Source organism: Crocodylus porosus, unplaced genomic scaffold (genome assembly GCF_001723895.1).
Source record: "Crocodylus porosus isolate Cpor-Errol unplaced genomic scaffold, CroPor_comp1, whole genome shotgun sequence".
Lineage (NCBI taxonomy): Eukaryota > Metazoa > Chordata > Crocodylia > Crocodylidae > Crocodylus > Crocodylus porosus.
The window spans coordinates 105,991,514-106,017,829 of NW_017728918.1; the positions used below are offsets into that span (position 1 = coordinate 105,991,514).

At 44.3% G+C, this 26,316-nt stretch overlaps 1 protein-coding gene across 5 annotated transcripts in view; it reads left to right on the top strand.

Moving 5' to 3' along the window:
• AKAP7 (A-kinase anchoring protein 7) overlaps positions 1-26,316 on the top strand; it is a 133,108-nt gene that overhangs the window by 18,610 nt on the left and 88,182 nt on the right. The gene's annotated exons all lie outside the window — the stretch shown is intronic.

Below are 26,316 nucleotides of genomic sequence, written 5' to 3' on the forward strand. Positions count from 1 at the left end.
TTGCCACCTCAAAAGCTGTGTTAATCATCAGCATGCTGGAGGGGCTAGTTGAAAGTGGTGGGTGACTGTGCCACTTAGATCACTTGTGGAACCACACAGGCAAAGCTGCACTTGTCTGTGTGGTTCCTGGTTTGGGAAGCAGGCTGCTGAAAGCAGCAGAGCATGTTTGAGAATAGTGCTCTAGAGCATGGCAGATTTACAGAACCTAGCCCCATCTGTGTGACCATAAGAAATAGATTTAGCCAAATTAATTAATTAACTATATAAATTTCACCATTCTTCAGGTGCCACTTGTGCTTGAGACTTGGTGAATTTTAACTGTACAGAAAAGTCAGTCTGAAATCTTGGAACAGGGGAGAATGGGGAAACGTATACAAACCCAGTCTGACACCATAATGCTATTTCTCTTAAAGTATATATTCTTAACTTTAATGTTAATTCTAATGCTATTATTTTTAAGTGCTCAGAAAGTTCCCTTAGTAGCTTGGGTTAGTGTTGTGATTTTGAATAAGATTGTTTGTATTTTTCTACATCAGGTTTGTATTAGATCTTACCTACAGGGCCATGCCCATCATTTTTGCAATAGCTATTAGCTTTGTCCTAGGAGAGTAAAGCTGTCATAAGATACTGAGCCCTGAATGCAAAAACTGTATGAATATAAATGTTGATGTAAATATGAACAGGGTTTTCAGTTCTTCTGAAAAAAGCAGCAGTAGATGATACTGAGGCCAAAAAGACTTCTTTCCATCCATCTAAAATATGTATTTGAGCTACTGTGTTTAATAAAAATATCTTGGAGCACAAGTAAGTGTCTCTAGCTTGTCATTGTCCTTCCAAATTATGCCAGCAATTTCAACTATTCTTTGGAAAGGTTCCCTTAAAGAGTTTTGCAGTATTGATGAATAATCCTTTGTGTTTGGAGGAATGGGGTTTCTCATAGAGATGTAAGGCTAGAAGGGACCTAAAGAGATCATCTGGTCCAACTGGGCAATCAAACCTGAAACCTTGGTGTTACTAGCACCATGCTCTCACACATCTATCTATCTATCTATGGCTTAGTCTTTTTGTCTGTGCATCTGTCTGTGTGTCCATAATGCTCTTGGGGGCCTTGGCTCCCAGTGGGGCATGGCTCCAGCAAGAATGATGGGCTGGCCATGGCTCCAGCAGAGCGGGCCAGGTGGATATGGAGTGGAGAAGTGTCAGTGGGTCATGTAGGGAGCCACGAGTGGGTGGTGTAGGGAGGGGGTGGCGCAGGGCTGGATGTGGAGTGGAGGGGGTGTGGCATGGGGCCAGATGCAGAGCAGTGTGGGGGGGGTGCAGGGCAGGACATAGAGTAGGGGGGTGGTGCACAGCCAGATGTGGATTGTCGGCAGTGGTCACTCACTGCCCCGTGGTGTGGGGGCACAAGGCAGGGGGGCATGGGACTGGACATGGAGGGGGGGAGCAGGGAGTGCAAGGCTGGATGTGGAGGAGAAGGGTGGTGCGCAGCCAGTGGGTGGTGGTGGCAGCTGCTTCGTGCAAGTTTCCTCCCCCTTCCCCCTGCTCCTGAAAGGTGGCATGGGGTGGTGGTGCTCCATCCCCTCCCGCCCTACTCCTTTAATTCTTGATCGGGAATGCACAAGTTTTTTATAATGGTGATAACCCATTGATGAAGTTTCATAGTAGCAGGTGTTGTTGTCATCATACTGCTTCCAGAGCAGCCCAATAGAGAATATTAATAGATCTTTATAAGAGTCTCTGCTTTTTCTTAGATTTCATAAATCATTTCAGTTTCCAAAGCACAAAGTGTTAGTTTTGTAAAAGGCTCCACAGCAGAGAAGTTGAAGTTTTGTTAAAATCTTAGCCATGCGGCCATGTATTTAAGTAGTTTCTGAGATAAAAGCAGTTCTAAAATTCAGTCTGTCCAAATGGAATGCTGCATGTGAGTCTAACGTGACATCAGTGGTTTCTGCCATCACTATTTCAAGTCCCTGATGGTCTGTTGTCATGTGATAAGTCTGTTCCCCTAGTTTTTGGACTTTGGGAAGATGATTCTATACTACACAGAAACAGCTTTGGAAAGGTCTCTAAGGCTATGTCCACCCATGCCTGTGCCATGCACCAGAGGATGCATAACAGGAGCAACTGGGTCCAGCACTGGGCTGGTCCCAGCAGCCTTACCAGGGGTCCTAAGGGCCTGCTGTGGCAACAGTAGCAGCAATCCTGCCATACAGAGCCCGGCTGGCAGCCAGAGCAGCGCATGCTGCCCTTCTGCGCTACTTGGCTTTTTTTTCCATGAGTTTTTTTTGACCCCTGGATATCCAGGGGTCAGCCCCCTCACCCCATGCTGCTCCTTACCAGCACAGAGAGCAACAAAACATGCACTATGCAGCACCACAGGCATCTCTGTGGTTCCATGTACTGCATAGCCCCACCCATCTAAACGCAACCCAAGAGTGCATTTCTCCATATCTTCTAAGTAAGAGCATGAATTGTAAGTATTTGTGATCAACAGCATTTTCTGTCAGACTTGTACATTGTCTGTTATTTTAAGATTATAAAGTTTCATCTTAGTTTTACAAAATCCAAATGGATTTCTAATGTTAATTCTCTGACCAGTGTTATTTGAGTTGGGCCCAATGATCCCTTGTGTCCCCGCACTGAAAAAATGGTGGTGGGGCTCTTTGAAATAAGCTCATCAAACATGTTTTATTTCAAAGCACACTGCTGCCATCTTTTCAGTGTGAAGATGTGCAGGAACACTGATACATGTGATGCAGACGGCTGCGAAAGCACATCAATTTCAGTGCTCCAGCAGACTTGATTAAATAATTAATCGAGTCTGCTCTGATGTGCTGGATTTCCAGCACATTGGAGCAGGCTCCACGCACATGTGTAGGAGCCCTTTATTTCCAAGAGATCTGGTCACAGAAAACACACAAAAAAAAGTGTTATCAAAATTGTTTTGCCAAAACCTGGCCTGATAGGGAAGAGAAAGTGAGTAACAAACATAGGCAGCAGCAGGCTGGGGCTAATGGGGCTTAGCCCCCACAAACTGGGCCAACAACAGTGGTTCAAGCACCACCACTGCCACAGCCCTGCTCCCAGCACCCCCACAGCATGCTGCTCTGCCACTGTGACTGCAGCACCAGCATGTGCTGGCCCCAGAGCAGCCCTGCAGGAGGTGGGGAAGGGGTCGGGTAGGTGTGTACTCTTCACCTCCCAGCCCCCCCAAGTAATATTTTCTAGTACCACCTACGGTAACAAAATAGGCTGTCCTTGGGTAAGCCACTTCACTTTGCCCATCTGTAAAGTGGAAGTGGTAATTTTGCCTCTTCATAGAAGGCTGTGAGATCTACTAATAAATGGGATATTATTAATACCAAAAACAATTAGGCCAGCAGTCCTAATCTTTTCAGTGGGCTTGGCTGTAAATTGCTTAGTTTTTTTCCCCCTTGGTCCTGTACTTCAGTCTCAACACTTTTATGCAGCAAGATTTGTTTCATAGTGGCTTAATTCTGAAATTCTGATAATTGGACATAACCCAAAGAAAGAGTGGTAAAATGGTTAGTTGCCCAAATTAGAGATTTCAGGATAAAATATCCTAAAAGTCTTGCATGTAACATGGCATGCACATTTTAAATGCTGCTGACTAATGGAGCCAGAGTATCGTTTTTCTGCTAAATTGGCTATGGTGGGCACATTTACATGAAATGCTGACTGCACAGTAGCTGAATAATACTGCACAGTAATGTGTCACAGCACTAATATTCTACTGCACAGTATTATTAGGCTACTGTGCAGTAGCATCACTTAAAAGATGTTTGCCAGTGCTACTGCACAGTAACTTCAGTTACTGTGCATTTATTTAGTACTTGCTTATACAACTACTAACTAAATGCGCAGTAACCACTGCATAGTAGTGTCTCATGCAGATGCACCTGGTAGGTAGTATTCCATACCAAATTTTCCATACTCTTTGCAGAAAATCCTCAATTTTTTGTGCTACAAGAATGCTCTATTCCACTTCTCCTTTGGTCAACTTGTTGTAGAAAGGGTCTGTTCATTACATTGCAACTTTTGTGTGTCAAATTCTGGCACTAGTTAGAAGAAGAGTTAAATAAGTGACTTATGTACAAGTCTCTAAAAATAAACAGAAACAGAATTTTTCCACAGACTACAGCTTTTCTCCCGAATCTCCATAGAAGCTAAAGATACAAAAACATTAATTTGTGATTTTTACACTGCTTTATGTTTAGGAGTTAGAAGCTTTTCTTGGGTGTTGAAGGGGAGAACATATCTAAAACAGCAACAATAAAAAAAATCTAAAGAACCATTTTTAGTCTTTATCTTTGCTTTTGTATTTAATTGAATGAGACATGGATCTGATATTCTGAAAGCAAAAAAAGGAAGTGTTACTTCATTGGAATCATCCTCCCCAAACCTTGAAGTGGTGACTGTGTTGGTGCTTTGGGTACATTGGTTTCTGTGAGTGAGGAGCAGGGTGAAAGGATGGTTGTCTCCCACTATTACCATGGAAACTCATAAAAAGTCTGTGAGCAAGACAGAGTAATGTGGTGGAGTATCCTCTTTCCTATGTGCAATTTTCTAATTTGGGACAAGCCAGTCCTGTTTAGGAAACACTTTGTGGTTGTATTTGATAAACAATTCATATATAATCTTATACATCTATAGAAACTGTTATGTAGTAGCAAGAACCGTTTATTATGGAACTGAACCTTGTTTATTACCCTTCAGTTACCTTTTTTTCCTTGCAGTAAACAATGGTATTGAATGAGGTCATGCAAAAAGCATTTAGAAAAATAACTTGCCCACTTCCATTTTCATCCAAGTGTTTCTGGTTAATTATGCAAACACTAAGTCTGCAGGCTACCCTGGAATTTGTGGTTAAAATTTTAACAAATGTTTGACCTTAAAATTGTCCTAAATATTTTTTTTTGAAAAAGCTGTATTTTGTATAATCCCGTCACGTTGCAAAAGTTTTCTTGCTTTGCTTTTTATTTTTGTAAGACCTCATAAACACACAGTCCTAAATCTTTTCATAAATTTTAAACACTCTGATAAGACAGTAAAGCCACTACAAGATTTTACAGAGAATATTACAAGTATTAAATCTGAAAGATGCTATTATGCTGCTTCCCATTTTTTGCCCCAGTGCGAGGTTAGAATTTACATAGCATAATATAAAGTGATTGCAAATAAAAGGGAATGAAGTTCTCTTTTGCCACTTCATGTTAGCTTCATTTGTTAAATCAAACCCATTAGCAAATGTTTTACATATTTAGAATATTTTTAGTATATAGTTCCCATAATCTACTCTATGCAGATTTTAGGTATTGAAGATCGGTTTTACAGTGGGTGATATATGCAGTTAATGTGCATGAATAAACTGCATAGTAAATCGCTTCACAGTAAACTACTCCCATGTACAACATCTACACATGTGCCTGGGTCAGGAGCAAATTGAGCCAGGGAGGAGCTGTTCAGGCCAGGGCTGCTCCTGCCCTGCTCTGCCCCCTTCCCCCAGAGCAGCCAGGTGGAGCTCTGGCTGCAGCTGCTCATGTGCCAGACCTGGCCTAGCAGAGGGCTCCAGGGACGGTTCTGTGCTCTGGCAGGGGGATATGTTGGGTGGTGGAGGAGTTGTCCACACCATGAGGCTCCTGCAGCTGCTGAGCCATGTGCCTTGGCAGCAGCAGGACTGGCCCCTTGCTGCCTAGGCTGACTGGGTGCAATTTGTGCCTGTGTCGCTGTCTACACTTGTGTTTTAATTGCACTAATATACTGTGCCATCAGATAGTACTTGTGTCCGACAGCGTAGCACATCGGGGCTCCAGGGGTGGCTATGATGCCCCCTTGTGGCTCCTCAACTATGCCCAGCTCTGCCCCTAGGGCACCTTCCCTTCTTGCTCACCCTGCCTTGATGGAAATATAATAAATAGGGAGGCTGGCCACGGACCTTCATGTGGCCCCAGGCCACTGGTACCCCCAGTGGCCTCTACTGCTCCTAGGCCCCTTGCTGGGCCTCTCCATGCAGAGGCCGTGAAATGGGGTGGGACACCCAGGCCGTGGCCCAACCAATGTTTAGCATGGCGATTCAAACACAGCTCTGCTCCCTGCCTGCCTGCCTCCCTCACACATGCAGTGGCAGCCATGCTCTGCCGCCTACAGCCCCGCCAGGACAGAAGAGTGATAGCCCCCTGCAGCAGGCCCTGCTCCGGTGCACTGACGCATTGGCTGCAGGGGACTGGCACTCCCCTCTCCTGGTAGAGCTGTGGGCGGCGGAGCATGGCTGCTGCTGCGCATGAAGGAGTCAGGGAGCGGGGCTCTGTTTGAATTGCTGTGCTAAACATTGGTCAGGCCATGGCCTGGGTAGCCCACCCTATGGCACCCAGAACCTTAAGGGCTAATTGCTTGGCTGAAATCCTCCTCTATGCCATGTTCCAAGCCTCACGGGTGTTTATCATTCTGTTGTTCTCCTGTTGGGGCTTTGGCCTCCTCCCCTCTTACTTTGGCTAGACTTTCTAGCCTGGGCCCACTGTGTTGAACCCAGCTTTGAGGTATTGTCCCTTCCTGTCACTGGGCCCCTGACCTCTGTTTGCTGGGCCCCAGGTCTCTGTGTGGATGTGCTCTTCCAGGCGCCAGGCACCTGGTCACCTGCTTCAATAGTCACTTGAGCCTGCCCCGGCAGGGCTCCAGGTGATCACATACCTTATGGGCACTTACGGGACCTCTGTAAGCTGCCCTCATAGTTCCAACCCAAACCTCCGGTTTAAACTACAGCATAAACACTAAGCCTGTGGGCTATACCATACACAACATGAAGGGGAAACATCCCTCTTTCTCTTTAAGAGGGAAAACCTTCCGTCACTTCCCAGCTAGCATACCTCCCAGCCTGGGCTCCTTGTGAGCCCCCCAATTCTCATGGGCAACATAGCAGTCAGCTTAGCATCCCCAGGTAGCCCTCCTGGGCAAGACCTCCTTCCACTGTGGATGCCAGGGAGAGACTAGCCTGCCAAGCCACAGGCTTTTATGTTCCCAGGGGTCTGCCTCCTTCCAGTCAGCTGACTACCTGGGCTGCCTGCAGATGCCTGTTAATTGCCTCATTTGCCCTGTTGCCCCAACAACAAGAAGCTGCTGCATCCTGCCTAGCCTGCTGAGCTCTCTGGCTGGGCTGCTTTTACCTTAAAGAGAAAGAGCCCCTGGTTCTCTGGGCATTTGTTGTGGGATGTGGTGCCAGGCACTTTAATTAGCAAGCTGCACTAATTAAAAGCGCCCGTGCATCACGTGTATCAATGTCACCACGTCTCTGTGCTGAAAAAATGGCAGTGGAGCACTTTGAACTAAAGCTCATTGAACGTGCTCTAATTCAAAGTGCATCGTCAGAATTTTTTCAGTGTGGAGGCGCACAGTGACACTGATGCATGTAATATACATTAATTTCCATGCTCCAGCAGACTCTATTAACTGAGTTTACCCTGGCACACTGGATTTCCAGTGTGTCAGAGCAGACTCTGTGCACGTGTATAGTCCTGTCTGTAACTGAGGGCTCCTATCTCGTGCCATAGTAAATTAGTATACACCAGCCTAATTGCCATGCACATTTAGATAGTGACTCTACATAGTAAAGTTGTCTACTGCGCAATAAAGTTCATGTATAGACGCACCAAGTGAGTGTGTCTACATGTTCATTAATGCACTGTAGTTACTGCACATTAAGTTTAGTGCTTGCATACCCAAACACTAAATCAATGTGCAGTAACTGGCACTACTGCACAGTAGTACGAGTACATGGGTTTTTATAGATGCTGATTACGTTGTAGCCTAGTACTACCGCATAGCAGGGCTGTGCGAAGCTTCAGTCCTTGATTTGATTCGGCCTGATTTGGTGGCCGAATCTCCGAATTCAAACTGAATCAGAGGACCCTTTAATCTCTCTGAATCGACTCAGAAAGATTTGGTGATTTGGATATAGGCACAGCTTTAAACGTTTTTTCTACATACCTCAAGGTAGCAGGCGGCTCGTGAATGCTGCGATGCTGAGGTGCATGGAAAGTCCCACAGAAGCGCAGGGGGGTCCCCAGCGTGCTCAGCAGCAGACCCAGAAGCACTTCTGGTCCACTTCCAGGTTCACCAGGGAGTATGCAGGGGGCCCCCTCCCCTAACCCCAGCTCAGTGTCTGGTGCCTCCTGGGTCTGGGGAGGCACCCAGAGGTCCCCCTGAAGCCAATCACTGAGCTGGGGGAGCATGGGGAGCCCCCTGAGAGCTGTCCTGTGGGCCCACAAGTAGACTGGAAATACTTCTAGTACACTTCTGGATTTGCCACCGAGCACGTGGTAAGCCCTTCCCGTGGGACGCTTTATCCGCCCCAGCATCACAGCATTCACAAACTGCACTGGTATCTCAAAGTATGTAGAAAAAACATTTAAAGCCAAATCTTCAGATTTGGATTTGGCTGAATTGAATCGAGGACAGTGATCTGAATCAACGAATTGCCCCCCCGATTCAGGCCAAATCTGAATCGAATAGGGCTCACTTCGCACACCCCTCCTGTATTGCAGCATATTGGCATGGGTTTTGCCCAGCATGCTACTGCACTATGTTATTAGGCTATTGCACAGTTGGCGTCTTATGCAGATGCACCCAGTATATAGTAAAATAGTGAGTTCTTTGTTGGCAGAAGCTTTGTTTTATTGTGTCCAGTGTGTTTGCTTATTTCCTTCTCCATAGTGGCAGTTCACAGAACCTGTTAGTGGAACTCTTGTGGCAATGTTGAATCTTACCATTTCTGTCTTTTGCAGTAGAAGTTCATGGTGCCTTTTTTTTTCAGCTTCCATTAGTGACTCTGTTATGTGCCCTGTGTTTTGCCCCTAGCGTTGTGACAGTCACCTTTTGCTGGATCTGAATATCACACTTTTCTATTCCCGTGTCATCTTTCTTCCTCTGTTATTTAAAATCTCATTGCAAAAAACTTCCCCTTTCCTTTTCTTTAATGCTGCTGCTTCTAATGATTTCAGTTCTCTTACTTTTCTTGTGTTTGTTTCTACTTAGAGATGTTGGTTTGGACTTTGTTTTATTGTTATTTCTTTATTTTTGTGCCTTGCTTTTTCTCTCCCTCGGTATTCTGGATCAAAAGGTGTTATGCAGATAAAACTCTTAAACTGCACTCATGAGATTGTCATCTGATACCCTGAGTCCAATGCAAAAAACAGTGCACTAACGTAATAGCATTGTGCCATCTCTCGTGGGTTAGGGGGCTCGTGCTTTCTTGGAGTACAGTCACTTGAGGTGATTGAGCATGTTGTGCATGTCCATCTTTATCATATTGTAATTTTCACTTTAATAGAATTCTTAAAATTAAACCAAACTAAACTTTAAAACTCTGGTTTACAATGTACAAGGAGCAAAATCCTGGTCATTGAGGTCAACGACCCGATCCCCCTTGGTTTCAGTGGAGCTACTGCTCTGGCAGTTTGTGGGCTTGCTCAAATTGAAAAGCTTCCTTTAATCCACAAGTTCATTGTAATTTGCCTGCATTGAATATATACTTAGAATCACAGAAGAAGAGGTCTGGAAGGGAATTTAAGAGGTATTTTAGTTTATCCCTCTGCTCAAGGCAGGATTGTCCCTATCCAAACTATGCCATGCATACAAGTGGTTGTTTAACCTGTTCCTAAAACCACACAGCAACCTTGTTGTACAGCTACAAGGCATATGCCCCAAAACACCAAGAGTCATCTGTTTTAACATGTAAACTAATCTGCCATAGGTAAAATGTGGGAAAAGGGCTGTCAATATCCTGCTACTTTAAGGATTGTTAATATATACTTGAGAAATCCAAGGAAGAGTCCAGGCCCCTGGCTACAGAGGAAGACTTGTCCTTTTCCTCCTCTTATGGTTTTTTTCTAAAATCTGGCCAATACTTTTCACTTACCATTTGAATGTGCCTATATGCAGGAACAGCAATGTCCAGGACTGGTTTTCCTTAGGATTTTCTGTCTTCCTATTGTACTCTATTCTGTTTTGAAGGACTTCATGTAGAACCAACATGCATGAATTGGCAGCTGAATCGTGTTTATGAACCTTCAGCTGACGGTATCTCTGTCAGAGTCAATATAAAGTTAATATTTGTCTGTCATCTTTATTCATCTATGATGGAATGCATTTCCTTATTGTTACTGCTCTGGATGTTCCTTGTGATGTATTGGATAGCTCAAGTTGTCTTGGTATTTTTGATTTCATTAAGGCAAACAGAATTGCCTACAGACATTGTCTTCTGTTTTATTCCCTCAGTAGTTTACTTTAACACACAGGTTGTGTTTATACAGCACTTATAATATTGTGTGCATAAACATGAAACAATGAATAAGACAAAGAAGCTTATTAGTACAAATATGTCATTAAGTGAAATTTCTGCAGTACATTGTAATATATTAATGCTACACAGCTTGTATGTCTAAACTTATATCTAGTGCTTTTATTCTGTAGGCAGCAGTCCACACACATTATTTTAGACATACATTAGAAATGCTAAAAATATTTTCTTACTAAGCAAGGCTGTCTCTGTGTCTTGATTTGTACCAAGCACCTTCTACTTGGTACGATTATGAATATCAAATATATTTCTTATTTGCATCACTAAAATCTCTAGCTTTTCCTGCGTAAAAACAATGATAACCCCTCCTTACAACATAAACTCAGTTGCAAAATGGTATTTCTATAGCTAAGCATTCCTCTTCTCAAAATACCTATATCTTTCAAAAACTGTACCTAGGAAGAATTCTGCCCATAAATATATTTGATACATAATTGTACCAAGTAGAATGTACACGGTACAAGTCAAGACACAAAGACAGCCTTGCTTAGCAATGCTAAAAATATTTTCTTGCTAATGTATGTCTAAATTAATGTGTGTGGACTACTGCCTACAGAATAAAAGCAATAGATATAAGTTTAGACATACAAGCTGTGTAGCATTAATATATTACAATGTACTGCAGAAATTTCACTTTGTAGCAAGAAATCTTTTTTGCTTGCCCCCCCCCCCCAAAATGTGAAGCTCCTCCATATGGCAAAAGCCCCTTTTGCAGTATTTGCCCCCTTTTTGGAATGCTCTCTCTTTTTTCTACCTTTTTCTTCCTTCCTCTCTTTTTTCTTTTATATAAAAATAATAATAATATAATAAGGTGTTCTTCTAGTGAAAATAGAGCTTGGAGATGCTTTTACAAATGTACTTTAAGTTTAAAAGTAAGTTGTACCATATAACAGTGTTAGCAAGGGCAGGAATCTCTGTATGGAGCGGGTCCCTGAATGAATCATGGTTGGTATGTGTAATATAGTAGCTAGTCTGGATAAACAAATTAACAAGTGGCAATTAACACCTACAAAACTACAGTCCCAGAAGAGGAAAGAATCAATACAGAGCCAGGAACTCCCTGAAACTTCACTGTTGAAGGTACAGAAGCCCCAGTTTGAACTAATTAACACTGGAAACAGACTCTTGGGGCTGAAATACCCCCTTATCAACCACTTCCAGAGCTCTATTCATCATGGCAGTGAATCAATCAAAATTCATCAACGGACTCCCGAGACTGCACATACCTGCGGACATGACTCCTGGGGCTGACAGCTGCCATCCAGCAGCTACCAAGAGGGACATCCCTCAAGGTCAAAGACCCCTGGATTGGGTAAGCCCAAGAATTGGGGAATCACCAAAGTCTGCCAGACAGTGAAGAATGTTGCCCTCTTTGACCTGACCAGCACCCTACCTGTCCAGCCAGAAGGACCAGCCGGTGACCCCCTTCTGAAGCCTCAATTGGCCATCAACAGTGGACTCCAGCACTTGGGGATAGGTATATCTTGACACTGGTGCTTAGTGTTCATAGCTAGCTACTATGAATGTGTGTGTGTGTGTTTTTGGGGGGGAAAAGTCAGCACCAAGGTTTATGGTCTGACTTTTGCATCCGTCCAATAAACTAGAATTTTATGATGAACTTGTGAGTTGGTCCTTTGTAGCCAACAACTTAATGGCATACGTGTACTAATAAGAAATATTGACTGGATTAGGCATATTCCAGACTTTCCATGAAAGAATTAAATGTTTAACTTTGCTACAACATTGTAATGGGAAACGTAGGTTTACAATTGTAGTCTGTAACAGGGGGCCTGCTCTTGGCCGATCTCACCTGTTTCTGGGCCCACCCACCTGTTTCTGGGCTAACCGCCCACCTTCTCACCCACCACACCTTGTTGGTAATTAATTAATAGATGTTAAATCAAGAAGGAGGCTGCCCATTTCTTGCCCCGATGCCAGGGGGGCACTATCTGCAGCTCCATTCCTTCCCTACACCGCAGTCCAAACCTCACAGATGGCATCCATAGTTCTCACAAATAACTGGGCCCCATAATCCTCTTGTTGAACCCCTTTATGATCCCTCCATTCCAGCAGCCTAATCCACCTTCATCCTGGGCAGCATAGCCCCCTGAACTGCTTCCCTTTCCAGGTGTGGTCCCCCCAGGACCTTTTGGCTCACTAGCCCTGGCCTACCTCCAGGCCAGTCAGAATCCCAAGCCCTCAGCTCTTAGGTGCTTCTTGTGGTAGGCCCCTGGCTCTTTGACCCTTCCAGTCCTGGCCCCAGCATTGACCAGTCAGGGGATGTCCAGACAGGCGTGAGTCCATGGCCTCACTCTCTCTCTCTGGGGGTCCACCCTGCAGACCATACAAAGAGGTAACCCTACCTGGTTGTGGGGGGTAGGGGTTAACGAGCCCCAGTTAGCCTTTCACCAGGGTAGTAACTGGCCTTGTATTTCCTGGGGACTCCCATGCCACTGGGAGCCCCACCAGGCCACCCACTCCCAGCAGGGTGCAGTTTTAGGTCATACCCAGGACCAGGAGTCTCCTGACCATTCCCTACCACTCCTACCTTACCTCCAGATGATACCAACAGCCCTGTGACCAGGCAATGTTGTTGCTTGCCTCCCAGCAGCCAAATGCCCTGTTTATATGGGCAGCCCTGAATCTAAAATGGCTGCCCTCATCAGGCACCTGCCAGCTGCTGTCTCAGGCCCTTATAGTGGCAGGCACAAACAGTGCCCTGCCACATACTAACAAATGTAAGTACAGGAAAAGCAGGGCTACTGTAGATATGGGGCACAGCTACATGTGCCAATGCTCTGGGATGGGTTTACTCTAGATCCACCCTGGACAGGCGTCTACGTGGGAGCAGATTTGCTACTGCTGGCAGCTACTCCTGTGGTCCAGTGGCTGAGCCCACCCCAGCAGCAGGCAGTTCCGAGTGGCCAGGAATAATATTCCTCCCCCTGCTGCCTGACTGACCAGGAGCACATTTGCTCCTGGTTGGCCAGCTACACGTTCCATTCTGCACAGTAATTACTCCTGAGTAAATTTGCTATTTGTATTTACAAGTAGCAAATTTACTCGCTATTAGAGCAAATTTATGTGCAGTAAGCACCGCATGTGACACTTACCTCACAGTAATTTGCTTTAATCTTGACTAAAGCATCTTGTGTAGATGTGCTCATTGTTTAGATATTTTTAATTCCACAATCTACTTTTTTATTCTGCTCAGAAATTTTAAAAAGATGTAGAGTAAAATAACTTCTTATGCTTTTGTTAAAACACTTGAGGTCTTTGAGTAGTATTTTACCAGGTAATCATTTGGTCTAGGAACAGAAATTACACATGAACCAGTGTAAGTGATTGAAGACCAGATAAAATCTGTAACACATCAGAGGCTTGCATAAAAGGCTTTCAAAATGGCCAAAACTGGTTTAAGATGAACCTGGATGGATGTAATATCAGACTTAACTGATTTAGCTTAAGTTGGTTTATTGAATGTCTGTCCCAGATCCTCTCCAGTTTCAAGTTAACTCACAGTCCCCCAGCATCCCAGGATGGTTTGCACCTGCCCTGCAAGCCCTTACCCTTGCAGGGTAGGTGGGCTAGCCTTGGCCCAAGCTGTCTGCTTTAGCAGAACAGGGAAGCATGCTCTTGTGCCCCTGGCTTCTGGCCTGGGCCACTACAGGCATGTGGCTGCATTTCATAGATTTTCATAGACATTGGGGCTGGAAGGGACCTCGGGAGATCATCGAGTCCAGCTCAAAAGTGGCTGTCCGTTCTCTTGTTTATTGGTTCAATCTATGTATCTTAGCCTAACCTGTGAAGACTGAAGCAATTCAGCCTCAGGCTTTTTGACTGATTGTACTTAGCCATGGTGCATGATGTATTCTGTTGGTCCATTTTTAAAATTTCTTTATAGTTGCTTCAGTCAAACTCCAGAATGTGTGAGCTGCTGAGTAGCATCCATCCCTTAGGAAACGTATGTCTTTGTAATTGTTACTTGCAGCCTATTAATTGAAGTGAAAAATAAATCTTTAATTGATTAGATTATGGACTACTATAACAGTTAATTATATTCAGTCTGGATTTATCCAGAAACTGTAGCTGCTCAATGATAGATGTCAGAGGGTATCCTTCCACCTTCTGGTTCTATAGTTAAGTGGTTAAGGTACTTGCCCAAGGAGTTAGAATTATAGGTTCTAGGTCTTCCTTACCCAAGAAGAGGTTTAAACTTACATTGCATTTGTGATGGGCTAGCTCACAGTGACCTAGCCCAGGGGTTTTGAAAGGGCAAAAGATGATTGGAGGACTTGGGATTCCCTTTCCTCACCAATCAGGCCTCAAAGACTCACCTGCTGTGTCCCCTGATTGGCCCCTTGGGTCACCTGGAGGGGGATAAAAGGCACAGCGCCGCTGACTCAGGGGAGACCAGTGAGGGATCACAAGGAAGGAGCTGAGCCAGTAGGGCAGAAGCCTGAAAGAGCAGGATCTGCAGGCAGCAGTTGGACCCTCAGCAGCACAGTGTGTGGCTGGCAGGGGAGGCTCCCCACTGGGCTCCAGGATTGCCTATGAGAGGCTGCAGCCAGCAGGAGAGGCTCCCCAGCTCCAGCAAGGATCTGAGCAGCAACCTGAGAGGTTCCCAGCTTTGCTTCCAGTTCCTCCAGTCGGATTCCCCCACATGGTGCACAGTCCCTGCCGCCAGCAGCAGGAAGCAGGCTCTTGGGCACTCATGACCTGCGCAGGTGTTGTCACCTGGCAGCACGTGGCTCTGGCCAGAGCTGCACATGGTGGCAAGGAGCACATACAGGCCGGCCCAGCTCATTCGTGCAGGGCTCCCCACAGTGCACGTGCTGCTCCTGGCACTTACGTGCCACTGGGGGAAGCCCCATGTGATGAAGCCACCTGCTTTCCCCACTCCCTACCACCATGGAAGCAAGGGGCATGGCTCCCTGCCACTTCGGCGGAGTCCCAGCAGCTGCACATGGGAAAGACAGGTGGCTTCATCACTTCCCTCAGTAGTGCACAAGTGTCGGGACTGCACATTCACTGTAGGGAGCCCCACATGATAGAGATGGGCCAGCCTGACTGTGCTTCTTGCTGCCATGTGCAGTGCTGGCTGGAGCCGTGTCCTGCAGAACACGAGCACCCAAGGACCACTGGCTGCTGTCGCTGCTTGCACCAGTAGCGGGGGCTGTGCGCCATGGTGGGGAGTGTGTGGGAGGTCCCCACAGCCACCCCACCTCCCTCACACTCATACCTTGCCCACCTGTGCTCCTGCTGCCCCCTGGGCACAGACTCCATGCTCTTGCCAACCCTAGCCCCACACTCCCTACCCCCACCCAGCTGCAGCTCCCCCCTCTCCCCCACCCCCACTGCTTCCCTACCTGCTGCCCGGAGCGAGTGCTACAGCAAGGAGATGAGGAGGAGCTGCTGGATGCTGGGGAAACCAATCAGATCCCCTGGCAGCTGCAGCAGTGGCAGCAACAGCCCCACCTAGAAGCTGCGTGCTGGCTGGGCCGGGCTCTTCCATGCATGAGGGTGGGAATGAGGCACATGCACTGGATGGGGTACAATTACTTGGTGAGCACCTGTGGACTGAATGAAATTGCCTGGTGGGCTGGATCTGGCTGACTCAACTAAACCTACCCCAGCATTTGCATGTGCCCAGTTAGTAGCAGGGTTCTTTATGTAGCTAGCAAATAGGCAGTACAAGCTTTTTTGGAAAAATGTACTTCCAAAAAACCTAAATGATTTTATGTTGAATAAATATTTTATGCCACTATGATCCTTCATTCTTAAAGATGAGATAAGGATAAGTTAAAGATAAGAAACTCCATTTGGCAAATGAAAACATGTATATATATGACTGAAATGGAAGGGAACACAAATAAGCGTTACACAAGCATATATACACAGAGCATCTATAATTGTTAAATGTTTACAGGGCACATCTACATGTGGTTAATGTGCCATAATTACGGTGCATTAAATTAAATGCGCCATGATCGTCACTACTGCGCAGTAGTGCCAGCGCATACCTTTGCCAGGACGTGTTAATGTGCAGTAGAATTAGTCTACCATGGTTTTAGCATCTTGTGTAGATCCGCCCACAAAGTGCATAAAATGACTACTCAGAAAATTTAAAAAGCTAATTTAAACTATTGTTTACACCAAGGCATGCACTCTGCAGAAAATGAACAAACCTGATGGGCCAAAATGCTTGATTCAACAATATCAAGGAAATCAGCAAATACATACAGTATCATTGGTAAGCAACAAAAAACACATTTTTGGCAAGATGTCTGCTTGTTATTAACACCTCATTTATGTTCATTCAAGTGTAGCTCTTAAAGACAAAATGTATCCTTATCCATTCACTTAGGATTCCTGTAATCACTAGCCCAAGTTGATGCTGTGCTGTTTTCCCCACATAGCCTCTAATTAACCTTCGTTCTAAACAACACTGCCATTTATTTCAGTCCTCCAGTGGGTGACGGCTGCCAGCAGTGATAAACTGCTTCATGGCTTTTGTGAATGTGAATAGTCAGTAAGAGCTAACATAATACCAATTAATTTTTACTTTTAATTTGTAAAAGGCTAATTAAATCCAGTATAGAAATGAGCCACAGCTATTTGCACAGCACTTACAGTCAAGCATATAGAGGTCTCTGCCTCAGAGACCTCTACCCCAGAGACCTCCACGGTATACATACATAATGCACAAATACAAAAGGAACTTGTAGTGGTGAGAGGGAATGAGGAGGAAGACAACAATAGGATGTATCAAAAGGTATGTGAATGAGTAGTGAAGTTCAGCTTGTAATATCGGTCATACGATTTTGTGGGAAGGGAAAGCGTTTTCTAAAGATTCATACATATAGACTAATGCTTTTGTTAGAGGTGGACTAAGCATGGAGGTAATACGTTTGAAAAAAAATTGAAGATCTGATGGGTCTGGGGTTCCAGGAGTAATGGGACTACAAGATAGGACAATAAAAATGAGTTGGTTTAATTGCCTGGCATAACAGCACTGCAAATGAGAAGTGAAATGGAAATAGATGAAATAGAGGTATGTGGGAATTATTTCTAGGAACTTGTAGACTGGATATAACAGAGCAGTAGCCAAAACAGATGTTTTCATCGATTTATTTCTGTCAGACTGCTGCTGGTGATAGGACAATAAACTGGGATGCCAAAAAAGATGTTAATAAACAGAGTGCAAAACGACCAGGGCCTAAATCAAATGATGATAGGAATGTGGGAGGTGGGGAGAAAGAGGGAAGTAAACTTATGGAACAAAAGATGGTGCAGGATGGGGAGTAGAGATGAGAGAAAAGCAAGACTATGGGATGATGCCCCAGTTGCTAATGAACAAGGATATGGGGTGAGAGAGGAGAAAGAGGGTGGAGTATAAGAGGACAGAGTGGCTCCATGCTAACAATGTAATTTTCAAACTGATGGAGGGCCAACTGTGTAGGGAAGTCAGAGAGCAAGCTGGATGCAGGCATGCACAGAGGAGGTGTGGAAGGGAATCTGTGAACTGTCAATACAGTGCTATTATAGTGGTGTATTACATTAGGGTCATGAATTTTAATTGATGCTGGCTGTGGACTATGAGAAATCTTCATGGAGACACTGAAGGAGCAGTTAGAGAAGAAGAAAATCCTGAGAAGAGAGCACCCAAACTGTTAAGCCTAAGATAATTTTGAAGAGGCTGAGGTCTGCCAAGCATAAGGTGGCAGAAAAGAGAAGGATAGAGAAGGTGATTCATGACTTGTTCAAGAAAAGATTGTGACTTTGATTTTGGAAGATATTAGCAAAGAGGAAGTAAAGGCAGCAGGAGTAAGTAAACTACATTCAGAAAGCAAAGAAAGAAAAACCAAGAATATCCAAATGCTTTTCCCTAATAACTGTTTACCAACACCCCTGCCCCTCCCCAAACCCCAAAACAAATCAACACTATTTCTATAGCACCTAGGAGTGATCCCTCAATTCTGCTTAAGGCTTCTAAACACATCTGTACTACTGCTAATTTATTGTATGATATGTTCCCTTTCGTCAGGATGTTCTCTCCTCATTTCCATCTTCCACTGCATTGGAACCCATTAGCTACTGGAGCTAGGAAAAATGCCTAGTAACATAGAGCGATGAAGACATATCAGTTGGGATAACAGCCTTTCCTGCTATCTTAGTGTAATAGTAATATACATGATGTAGAGCTGGAGACATATAGAAGGCATGAAGTTGAACCAATACAGATGAGTCTCTTGCATAAGTTTCACCACAGATATTGGTATGAAATACCTGTTAACGCACAATGGCTGCATTCAGACAAGTGCTGCCATGAGGTATGTGGTGTTGCAGATGTCTGTGGTGTCACATATCACACATTTGGTTGTTTTCCATGTTGCAAGGGAGCAGCATGGGTTGATTTTTTTTGACCCCTGGATATCCAAAAAAAAAAAAAAGCCGAGTGGTGCATGCAGTGCCAGCACGCGCTGTCCAAAGCCAGAGCCTGGGTGGCCAGAGCTGCACTTCACTGCTGGGAAGGCTCCATGCAGCAGGATCACCTCTGCTGCAGCTCCAGGAGGGCCCCAGTCTCCCCTATCCCACCCCAGGTGACTTGCCACGCACCAGAGTATGCATGGCACAGGCGTTCCCCAGGGACAGCTAATAGCATCACAAGCTGCACTGCCACTAGTTGTCCGCAGGGAACCAAACGTCCATACACATCTGGACACTGCCAATGAAAGTGAAATCCCCGGCCCTCTAAAAACAAATTACAGTGGGGGAAAAAAATAACAAGAAATTGCTTGTTGACCTCTGCCACGCCTAATTCATAAAGCCTAAAATGCTTTATGCATTTTAGAGCGGAGAAAACAAGCTACTGCTTGTTTGGTGGATATATCAAGAACAAGGCCTGTTTCATGAGGCAGCCTTTTAATTACTCTAGAGAAGGCTCCCTATTAAGGGCTGTGGTTGTGCATCTTACAACTATCTGTCTGCTTGACCAGCGAGTAAGGAATGACCCAATAGCTCCTTAATAACTTAACCATCCCTTGTCAAAGACTGCAAGCCTCCTTTCAAGTCAAACTGTCCTTTTATTTCTGAAATGAAAGTAGGATACAATGGCAACAAGGAGCAGTTTAACATTTTTTTTAATCATTCCAAATCAATTCAGAATTGGAATGCAAACATATTTTTTAGCTTATAAAGCTCACCTAGCATAGTAAGTTATTGTATGTGTGTGTAGTTGGATTATTAAAAACAAAAGTATTTGCCACTAAATTTGTTAGTTTAGGATCATAGGAAAGGAAGGCTGGAAGGGACCTCATGACGTCATCTAGTGCAGCTCCCTGCCCAAGGCAGGATTGTGCCTTACTAAACTCTTCCAGCCAAGTGACTGTCTACATTGCTCTTCAAAATTTTCAGGGATGGAGATTGTATCACTTCTCTAGGTAGCCTGTTCCAATGTTTGACCACTTGTAGTCAGAAAGTTTCTCCTAATTTCTAACCTAAATTTCTTCTTCTGCTGTTGAGACCACTGTGTCTTTTTCTGTCCTCTTTAGGCATAGAGAATATACCATCACTATTCTCCTTATAATCACCCTTCAGGTATTTCAAAACTTATGAAATCCCTCTCCCCTCAGACTCTTGTCCTACATAACCCCGGCCTATATAACTCCAGTTCTTTCAGCCTTTTCTCAGAAATCAGATCTTTCTAATCTGTCCACATCTTTCTTGAAGTGAGGGGCCCAAAAATGGTTGCAGTGCTGTAGCTGAGACTTCACTAGTGCCAAACAGAGCAGAAGAATCACTTCCCTTGATGTACAAGTGACACTCCTGTTAACACAACCCAGGATGCTGTTGGCTTTTTTTGGAATAAGAGCACACTGTTGGTTTATATGAATCTTGTCTAGGAAATGAGGGTTGGAAGGGACCTCAGGAGGTCATCTAGTCCAACCCCCTGTTGAAAGTAGGACCATCCCAGCTAGAATATTTCAGCTAGTGCTTTGTCAAGCTGGGCCTTTAAAACTTCCAAGGATGGAGATTCTACCACCCCTCTGCGTAACCTGTTGCAGTGCTTCACTACCCTTCTAGTGAGAGTGTTTTTTGTACTATCCAACGTAAACCTCCCTTGCTGCAATTGGAGACCATTGCTTCTTGATTTTATCTGTCACCACAGAGAACAGACTAGCTCCATCCTATTTGTAACCACACTTCAGGTAGTTAAAGGCTGCTGTCAAATCCCCTCTCAGTCTTCTGTTCTACCTATCTATCTCTCCTCAGAAGTCTCATGCCTCAGCCCCCTCATCATTTTCCTTATCCTCCACTAGAGAGGAATGATCGCTTCCCTCAATTTGCTAGAAACTCAAGAGCATACTAAGCTTGGAACTCACAACCTGTTTATTATTAACTCAGCAAGCAAGCAAGCCACTGAGCCACAGAAGTGAAGGAGCTGTTTTGGCCATTTTCACCAGCCAATGCTTCTGTTCAGTGATACGTGGCTAAAATATGAGCAGGAGTTGTCATAAAGTTAAGGGTCTAGCATCACAGATTTGAATGGTGGGGTTTCTTTGAAATGACCTTAAAAAAAAACAAACAAGTGTACCATGTGATTGATCCCTGTGAAACTGCATGAGGGTGGGAGAGGGGATGCGAATTTAAGACTTCCAAGTCATAAATCTTTCAATACGGAGACAATTTTTTTTTTATACTTGACATTATTTTTAAGTTGAGGATTCAAGTGTGCTCCTGATCCTAGGAAAACAGAAGACACCAGAGGAAAAAAGTACACACGGGAGTCTTTCCTATTCAAGATTTCTAGTGCAGTGATTTAGTGACAAATCATGCTGTAAATTATTCTGTACTGATCTCTTTCCCCCACCCTCTTTATTTTCGAAGTCTTTCCAGACAGTTGTTTTTAAAATGATTTCTTCCATGATTAGCTTTAAAATATGATATATGGGAACAATTGTCTAATAAATGCATCTTGGTCTTTTGTAAGAAAATTACTGAATATTATCTAGATTCAGCACATCCTGAAAATAAGGCACAAAATGTTATTTTACAAGAATTCAAATTTAATGAAAGGTCATATGAAAACTGTCCAGATGTGTCTGCCAGGAAGTTATTAAAAGGTAAAAATAACCTTGACTTTTTGAGACTGTACTTTGATACGGCAAAGCATCAATTATTTTGAAACTAATAAGGTCAAGCTTGAATTGTACTGGCTTGGTACAACATAAGAAGAGAAAGCATGAAAGGTGCTAAATTAGTGCAACAGAGATTTTACCCCGGTCACTGGCTTTCAGGCATCTCTGAAAATTGAATTTATATCCCTAGTTCTCACTTCCAGGGCTTTCACAGGCTAGCCTTTTCCTACTGCTGGGCTCATGGGTTATTTCAGACACACACTTTGCTTTATCATTGCTTTTCACCTCTTTGTGTCCTCTCACATACCTCTATAAACTGTCTCTTATACTTGGAATTCCCTTCTTTACCTCTCAACCATGATTCCTGTCCCTCTTTAAACCCCCTTTCCAAAACCCATTAGAAGGCAGCATGTAACATAATAGGAATTACTTTGAAAAAAATACAAATACAAAAAAGTGACTTTTAAGACTCGTGCCTTAAGGCATGGCTCGTGAATGCTACAATTCTGGGATGGATGGAGCATCCCACAGGAGTTCAGGCCTCCCCCCCGCCTGGCATGGTCGGTGGCAAACCCAGAAGTGGACTGGAAATACTTCCAGTCAACTTCCAGGTCTGCCAGGGAGCATGCTGGGGGATCCCTCTGCGCTTCCCCAACTCGGCAATTGGCCACAGGGGGATCCTGGGTACCCCCCCAGATCCAGGATGCGCCAGTTGCCAAGCCAGGGGGTGCAGGGGGCCCCCCACGTGATCCCTGATGGACCCAGTGCTTGTGCTGAGCACGCTGGGGACCCCCCCGTGCTCCTGTGGGATGCTCCATCCCCCCCACCATTGCAGCATTCATGAGCCGTCTAGTACCTAGAGGTATGTAGAAAAAACATTTAAAGCTGTGTCTATGTCCCAATCACCGAATCTCTCCGAATTGATTAGGAGGGTTCCAATTCAATTCAGAGAGATTAAAGGGTTTCCTGATACGATTTGGATTTGGAGATTCAGCCACCAAATCAGGCCAAATCTCTGCCGAATGAAATCAGCAACCAAAGCTTCGCACAGCCCTAATTTCTACAGCATATCACTGCTGCCTCCAATATAGGCATACAAGAGATTCTGTGGGGGCTGTGCAGATATGGCACAGCACAACTTTTTATTAAACCAAAAAAAGAAAAATAGTTGCCACAAAACAAAGAAAACAGGACGTGTTTGCTTTAGATACCTTCCTCCGCTAGCCTGAGGCAGTGCCTGAACATAGGGTTACATTTGTACATAACTTGCTTACAAATACTTTCACATAATTAGGGTGGTAGAAATGAGCATTAAGCAGACAAAACAATACAATGACAGAGTCAAGGCATCACAGGCTGGTGCAGAGTTGTTTGTGTATCTAGTAGCCCTTGCCTTAACAACAAAGGGTTATTCTTACTAAGGATGAAAAAAAACAAACACACAAACAATTCAATTCACACCACACACAAAGCATCAGGAGACCAGAAGATGATTTTTTTACAAAGCAATGCATATTTTTAAAATAAGTATAGCACTTCTTTATTCAGCAAATTATTTGCCTACCAACATCATAGAATAAGCTGACTAGAGAATGACTGAAACCAATGAAAAGAATGATCAGTTGTCTTGTTTTTGTATGTATACACCTACATTTGCAGTACTAGCAATATTTATTTTTAGTCTTCAGTTTTTGGTGTTTGCTAACATTTGCTTTGCAGAGATGTACAGAACTTTGCATTCCTGCCAAACTGTAAGTCTTCAAATATGTTTCCTTACAGATTAAAAGAGAAGATGAATAAGCATATTTACAAATATCTGGCATTTTAAACGAGGCAAACAATAACATGCTATGAAACTCAATCATGAGCATCTCTAACTGAATGCATTATGTCCATTTTGCTTGCACCTGTTAATAAACATATATGGTACATTCTATTATCTTAATGAATAGAAATCCTAGTAGGGATGCTGATGTTTATTTTCATGTCAGGCTGCCATGCCAACACAAACTTTAGCTTCACATCACTTGCTTTTTGCATTGTAAAATAAATTGTTAACTCTTAAGAGAAGTAGAAATACATCACACATAAATTCGATCCTTTGTTTTTTATGGAAAGATATTTGATATAAAAGCAGTTTTGTTCCTGAAATACAGGCAAAATATTTCTATCTCCTCTATATAATTAGTCAGCTAAAATGCCACAAAAGAGCAAAAAAACCAATATATTTAAATCAGTTCATATATCGGCTTGTTACAAAACTCTACATTTTTCAGGAGATAGAGAGCTTTCCTGCAGGAACTCTCCACAGTTTGTTACTCCCATACAGGAGAACTAGAGAAGATACATTTTTGTTTAAGGCTGTTTGGTTACATGGAAAGGGAGAATGAGGATTTCCGGTGTATAATATTATATAGCAAATCCCATATACAAAAGGGGGGAAAGTTCCAAGTTCTGGTGCAGAGTTCTCTGAAAATGGTCTCTAGTTACCAGGGCATCTAACACCCTTGCACAGCATCCCTGTGAGATAGACCAGGGGTTTTCAACCTTTTTTAATAAGTTTACCGCCGGCAGCTGGACGTGGAGTGCAGGGAGTATGGCGCACAGCCAGATGCAAAGCAGCAACAGTGTGGGGCGGTGGGTGGTTGTGGCTACTGCTGCGTGCAACCTTCAACCCCACCCCATGTCTGGCTGGCTGGGGTGGCACCTGTGTGGTCTGCAAAGGGGAGACGCTGCCCTTGCCCTCCCCACCCCCCCGCCCCATGGCCCTGCTCCTGGGAGGCCGTGGCATGGTGTGGGCTTGTGGGTGGCAGTGCTCCATCCCCACCCACCCACACATACCCCCGCAGTTGACAAACCCTGTGGTAGAGCATTGGGAAGTACGGATATCCCCATTTTATAATTGGGAGCCAAGATGCAGACAGGATAAGGTGAAAAGTAGATGCCTAGTGTCCTTGTTTGAGTCTATCTCAGCTTTACACATAGGACCCACAGATCAATGACACAAAAGAAATCTGTGGTAGAGCAGAGATTTAACCCCGGGTCTTTCAAATCCAAAGTTATTATTATAGACTTCCCTTAGAAATGTTCTGTTTCTGAGTAATACATCAGATGATAAAACATTCTGTTCTTGCACTTAATTAAAGAGTAGTTTACACAAATACTGTGAGAATCATGTTAAAAATATAGTGGGGAGGAAATATGGAGTAACATTTATTTTTTACTGCAAGGCCTGGCAGGCTATTTACACTATGGCTATGCAAAATTTCACCACCAGTTTTGTTTTGACACTGTTTCGACCTGTTTTGAGGTTGAAACAGCAAACTCAAAATGAAACAGATATGGTCAAAACAGCCTCGAAACAAAATGAGGCAAGTGGAAATGTTTTGCTGTTTTGACACTGTTTTGATGTTTTGCCCATAGGCTATAGTGGGGAAGGTTGAAACAGCCTATAACTTTGTCATTTCTGGCCAGATTTGGATAAAACTTGCAGAAATGGTAGCTTCTTCTGAGGGCATAAAGTGTGCCAAGTTTCAAGAAGATAGGTGCAGGGGGTTCGGAGAAACTGCACCCCAAAGTCTTGAGATTACCAAATCTTACTAAGTCTTTTTCATACTTAGTGACCTTGTGCCCCTAGAATAGGTCAATGTACACCTCATGGGAATCTTTTTCATTCCCAGTTACTTAAACATATCTAATTTAGTTAGTTTATCAGATCCAAATCTATCCTGAATTCCTGTTTACATCATTTCCACCACTAGGGCACCCTTGATGGTCACAGAAACAAATATAAGATTATTACCTAAGTGGGTGCGTCTACACATTTATTAATGCACCTTAGATACTGAGCATTTAGTTTACTACTTCCTTAATAAAGGACTAAGTAACTGCACAGTACCTAAAGTTACTGAGCATTAGTGTCGGTGTATGGTTATTTAGTGATGTTTACTGTGCATTAGTGTAAAGTCCAGAGGAGAGCCATGCAAATGACTAGAGGTCACGAGAGCAGACCTTATGAGGAGAGGCTGAGAGGCATGGGGCTTTCGAGCCTGGAGAAGCGAAAGCTCAGGGGTGACTTGGTGTCCTGATATACAGTGAATATCAAGGGCTATAGGTTGTACAGGAGGGATAGAACAGGGAGGAAAGGTGGCGGCGTGGCGCTCTACATTGAAGAGGAATACACATCCTTGTCAATTAGCAAAGAATCAGAGGAGGAGCACTCTGAAGTGCTCTGGGTTAGAATACAGGGCAGTCAAGGGGAAACAGATTTAACGGTGGGGGTCTACTACAGACCACCCAACCAAAGGGAAGAACTAGACCAGGAATTCTTAAGTCAGCTCATGGAGGTCGTTAGGTCAAAGGACGTGGTCATCATGGGGGACCTGAACTTTCCAGACATCTGCTGGGAAGAGCAGTCAGCCAGGTCTGACTGCTCATGTAGGTTCCTAGCCAAAATATAGGACCTCCATCTAACCCAGGAGGTGCACAGCCCCACCAGGGAAGATGCCTTGTTGGACCTGGTGCTGGCCACAGGTGATGACCTGGTGAGGGGGCTGCGGGTGCTCAACCACCTGGGCGACAGTGATCATCGCTGGAATTCACCATCCAGTGCAAGGTGGCAAAGGCCTACAGCAAGGCAGCAGCCCTAGATTTCAGGAGGGCGGACTTCAATGAGCTAAGGAGAATAGTCAGGGAAGCACTGAGGTCCTGGAGGGGAGGGGAGCCAGGTGTCCAAGAAGAGTGGTCGCTTCTTAAGGAGATGATCCTCCAAGCCCAAAGGGAGGTAATCCCAACACAGATCAA